At 35.5% G+C, this 5,792-nt stretch overlaps 1 pseudogene; it reads right to left on the reverse strand.

The window, feature by feature from the left end:
• Positions 1 to 1,124: 1,124 nt before the first annotated feature.
• On the reverse strand, positions 1,125 to 5,449 carry LOC127428550 (carbonyl reductase [NADPH] 1-like; annotated as a pseudogene).
• Positions 5,450 to 5,792: the final 343 nt, after the last annotated feature.

Consider the following 5,792-nt stretch of genomic DNA (forward strand, 5'->3'; position numbering starts at 1 on the left):
TGCATGCTGCCTACTTGATTACAGCATATTATTTTAAGCTCATGCTGAAAATACTGTATAATGAGTTGGAGAATAACAGTTGTTTAAACAAGACAAATTCTCTTTTTTGCATCTCTATGTTTACATTTATATGAACAAAGAGGCCTAAATAACAAAATGAAACAACACAAGAGAAGAATAAAGTCATTCCAGTTTTGAAAACGTGACTTCACTACATCACTTAGCCATGAAAGGGGCCAATAAAAGTTTGGCGTATAACCTATAATAACATGATAAAAAAATAATCAGCATACTTAATGTCATCTTCAAATCATGGACATAAAAAAAAAAAAAAAAAAAAGAATGAGAAAAAGAAGAGTGGCTTTATATTGAATAAATGGAGGGTATTCTTCAAATGTCAGTCCTATGATGCACTCTAGTGGAACAACTGAGCTTTACATGCACTTACTTTTTCCTCACGTTTACAGTATCCATGCAAAATATGAATAATACAATGTGTTTCTGTTTGTTAATAAATGGTTTTCTGATTGATATTACAATATAAAAAAAATAATTTACCATGAAAAGTAAATTAGCAAATGATTGAACTCATTGAATTAATTCATTTACACAGTGAAGTCCACGATGCCAGTGCACTGGTGTTAAACTGAGGTATGACAGGTTAATGACCATACTTTCCCTTTATTTTGGACTGCATTATTTAAGAGAGAGCATGCTGACAACTGGATGCATAAGCCATATACATTACATTTGAGCTGAGGGAAAAAAGCTTCACAAATCTATAGCATGCCATTATACTTAAAGCTGAGAAGCCACACTATAAATGTGTGGCTCCCAAAATTTAGTTTCATCATCATCATCATTAAAATATGATTTCTCCATACCATTATGATTACCACCTACTTTTTTCAAGGAAATGCCAACACTTCTAATCAACACACCAAGTCCTCTAGCTCCTGCCTTAATCCCAAATAACTGATTTTATCAGTGTTATCAAGATGGTAGAAGGGCATAAATGTCTATTTTGTCCAATACAGTGAAGCAGAATCCTTCCCCTAACCAGTACTTTAGGCATCCATAAATATGCAGATGATTTTAGCTGAAATATCCTTGTTTGAGCAAATAGAAAGTGAATACAGGTTCAGAGACTGCAGACAGGCAAGAAAATGAATGTAATTTTTGGGTGAACTATCTCTTTAAGAACTTTGTAGGGACTTAATTACCATATCTCAGGAACAAATTTGGATGTTTGTTACCTTGTTGGTACCATAGGCGGTGTTTGGTCAGCCATGAACTACATGGTCCCCGTTCTGTGCAGCCTGAACAAACTCTCCCATCAACAGGCAAAGCTCCTCTGACATCTGTATATTTCTTAATCTGACAAAAGGTAAAACACAAAACAATAATAAAAACCTGATAAGGTATTTATCGGGTGTGTAATTTATGATAAGGTACAATAAGGTTGATGTGGTATTTATAATTAACTTATTATAAAAACCTGATTCACTCGTACTTTGCCTGTAGTTCAGGGCTGCACTGATCAAGGGACGTCTTGCTAACAAAGCTGGACACGCAGACCACACGAGCATTGGGTTTAAGTATTGGCAGAAGAGCATGGCACACTCACAGTGTTCCCCAGAAGTTGGTATGCATGGTCACCTCAGCCTGCTCTCCAAATGGCTCAGTTGCTGCCTCTAGAAAAAAGAGAATTGTAAATTGTTTGTGGCTAAGTAAGATTGTGCTGCAAACTAATAATATTATATAAACATTTTACTTAATCTTTACTTAAAGGGTTAGTTCACCCAAAAATGAAAATTCTCTCATCATTTACTCACCCTCATGCCATCTAAGATGTGTATGACTTTCTTTCTTCTGCAGAAAACAAACAAAGATTTTTAGAAGGATATTTCAGTTCTGTAGGTCCATACAATGCAGGAGAATGGTGATTAGGCCTTTGAAGCTCCAAAAAGCAGATAAAGTCAGCATAAAATAATCCATCAGAATCCAGTGGTTCAATAAATGCACTGTAAACCCTAAAATTGTCATTTCTGTAAAAACCAAGTTGTCTTAATTAAGTATTACTTGAAATGTCAAGTTTTGGACTCATACCTCAAATATTTAAGTTCATTGAACTTATTTTTCTTAAAAATCCAAAGACTTAAGATTTGAAGTGTTAATAACTCAAACTACTGAGTACAAAATTGAGGCTATGGGGAATACCCACAATCTCTTGCTGCTTGAATTATTTTTCCTTGGTCAGAGGGAACAGAATGGGGAATTAAAATAATTGTTATTAATAATTCATAGATGTTTTAGCTCTTTTGTTGTATTATTTATACTTTGTTGCAAATAGTTGTTTGGTGTAATGTCACCATTAGGGTGATCTGTGTCTCTTTGGTAGAGCTGGACCCTGGTCACACTCTCTCAGTTGTCTTTGTGCCTGTGCAGCTGAAGTGCATATATGCATTTCTGTAAAGTATTATTTAATAACTGCCCTAGAATCAATTACCCTCTTTATTAGAGCTGTGCTGTTGTTTGATCTAAAATGGAATTAATTCAATTAAAATGTACAACAGTAGAAACAACAATATTTAAATTCAAATCTGATTTACATCTACTTGCATGTAGTTAACTCAACTTAAATAGTTAAGTTCACTCTACTACCAAGTTAATTGAACTTAAATACTCAAGTTCTGGGAGATCCTATTACTCAGTGGAATTCAGGGAATGAGTTTACTCAATCAGATGAGTGCAATGAACTTATTAGGGTTTTCAGTGTGTATTTTGAATCGATCCAGTTGATTTTGTTTGAAAAAAGACCAAAATAGAACTCCTTTTTCAGTATACATCTTGACAGTGGTCTCCTTGGCGATCATGATTTCAAGCTCGATTACACTACCTATAGCGTCATCTAGCACTCTGCACATGCGTCAAGCATTAGGAAGTGTAATCGAGCTTGAAATCATGATCATGCCTAGAGAGTGCAATGGCAAGTTGTACATTGAAAAAGGAGTTATATTTTGGTCTGTTCTCACACAAAACCAAGTGGATCGCTTCAGAGTCGTATGGATTATTTTTATGCTGACTTTATCTCCTTTTTGAAGCTTCAAAGGCCTGATCACAATTCACTTGAATTGTATGGACCCACAGAGCTGAGATATTCTTTTAAATAACTTTATTTGTGTTCAGCAGAAGAAAGAAAGTCATACACATCTGGGATAGCATGAGTGTGAGTAAATTATGACAGAATTGTATTTTCTTTTTATGAACTATTCCTTTAAAGGAATAGTTCACCCAAAAATGATAATTATCTCCTGATTTACTCACACTTATTGCTGTCTCAAACTTTATTGACTTTCTTTCTTGCAGCGCTCTGCGCATGTGTCAAGCGCGAGGAAGTGTGAACGAGCATGTCCCGAGTGTGCCAAGGAGACTGCTAATTTATAGTCAAAAATAAATTACATTTTGGTCTGTTTCTCACCCAAAATTGATTGTATCGCTTCAGAAGACATAGATTAAACCACTCGAGTCATATGGATTACCTTTATGCTGCTTTTATATCCTTTTTGAAGCTTGACAATTTTGGACCCCAGTGACATGCAGTTTTCCTGACCAAGCACTGGGCAGCGCCATTGTGATTCTGATTGCCGGTCCCCATAAGAAGTAATGTCAAAACTATTGAAACAGGTGATCCAGACGGAGAACAACAAACATTTTAAGTGTTAGTTGGAGTAAAAATTAGTTCAGGTTCAGCTTGTGCAGTTATTCGCTCTCATATCAACTCAAAGTAGTTAATGATATCAATGTAACCTCTGGGCTCGGGCCATCTATCGCTTCATGTCATCTAACCACACGGTTGAGGCACTGTCAAAAGACAGTCCTCACGACTCTGTGAAGCATCAGAACTATAGAACTCAACAGTGCCCGCACATGTTTTCAGCTGTCTGGGTTCCGGAAGTATTTTTCCCATTTCCCGTCTATAAAATCAGTCATAAAAGAGTTCTAAGCCATGAACCAAACCAACCAGCTCCGAGGTGAATGAAAACATTACAAACTTTGCTTTGAGGCAAAAAAGTATTTGAAAATCCAACAAAAAGACAAAGGTGCAAGATCCCATACTGACTGTCTTTCACAAAGGCACAAACTATAATCCCATGAACCATTGCGAATGATGTAATCGAATAAAAAATATGGCAATATATAAAATTATTTATTTAAGGTTATTGTGTATGTTATTATTTGTATATTGTTGAGTGTAATTATGTGTATATCAGATGTTTAAATTGTGCTGTGTTAATTTGATGTTATTGTAAATTGGTACTGTCTCATCACTGTCATGACTGCTATGTTGATCGGAACTGCACCCAAGAATTTCACACACCATTGCACTTGTGTATATGGCTGTGTGACGATAAAGTGATTTGATTTGATTTGATTATAAGTAGTTCAGACTCCAGTGGTTCAATAGATTATACATTATAAATATTGACACTTTTAAAAGTTTTTTTTTTTTTTTAGAAATTTTAAGTTTACTGCAAAATATTCTGATATATGTAGTTTGAGGGTGTAGGGAGACCAGCATTGTGTCATGGAAGTGGGCACTCACTGCTGGACTTGTTTGGCGGGCTTTGTTGGCCGCAGTTCTCGGATTGGTGGATCTGTCTCTGCTGAACAATGGGTAGTGTAGTTGTTCTTTAAAGGTTTATAAATTATAGTTGAAAACCAATTAGTCTATGGAAAAAAATAATGGAATCTTTATTTCTGGAACCAGACTGTTGCACATGGAATTTTTTTCAGTTAATACATTACATATGCAGAAGAAAGTCATACGAGTTTGAGATGGCATTAGTTGAGAAAATTATTTTTGGATATACTGTCCCTACAATCTACTGAACTCGCTGAAATGCATACAATATATAATATTTAAAATGTCAAATGTTACAATTGTACTCCTGAGACACTAAACACAGCACATTAGATTACTGCGATCAATTCGCCAGTCCAGTCAAATGATACAATCACTCTTTCAAGTCATCATATATTTTGTTGCATTTCGTCAGTACTTAACGTCTTTAATTGTTTAGATTTACACATATCTGCGTTGACAAACAGCACATAAAATGGCTTGCTGCAAACTAACGTTTGAATGCAGTTCCCGCGTTGTTAACAAGAACATCCAGGCCTCCGTAGTTCTCCTCTAGAAACTTTTGGAGTTTCAAACAGCTCCATTGGTCATAGATATCAAGATGATGGAAGATCACGTTTTTGCAGCAACAGCCTCTTGTCCCAGTTTCTCATTCCGTGCAGCGAGGATAACATCTCCCTTGAAACCTGCTTTGCACAGCACTTTCACGATAGCCTGTCCGATGCCCTTACTTGCCCCGGTAACTACAGCCACTATTTTTTTTTTTTTTTTTTTTTTTGGACCTTTTTGGGTTTCTTTGACCATCGTCTGCAGTTAAGAATGGGCGTCACAAAATAAAGAATTGGCACTCTGATGTAGCGTATTGACAATTCTCCCGTACTTGCAGAACAAGCAGCTCCACTTTTAGACTTAAGAAGTTCAAAAGAAAGTGCAAGTCATGCTCATTTGTTTGTTTCTATTTTAATGACAGCCTGATTATTATTGCACCCATATGTAATCTTAATGTACAAAGTATGAAAAAAACAAAACAACAACACTAAATATTAGTGCATATGCTATCTGAATTTCAGTTTTGCAATTAAGTAAAAATGAAGTAAAATGTTTAACAAAGAAACGAACCATTTAAATTTACGTAATTTGGAATATA

The sequence above is a fragment of the Myxocyprinus asiaticus genome, chromosome 38, assembly GCF_019703515.2.
Source record: "Myxocyprinus asiaticus isolate MX2 ecotype Aquarium Trade chromosome 38, UBuf_Myxa_2, whole genome shotgun sequence".
Taxonomy (NCBI): domain Eukaryota; kingdom Metazoa; phylum Chordata; class Actinopteri; order Cypriniformes; family Catostomidae; genus Myxocyprinus; species Myxocyprinus asiaticus.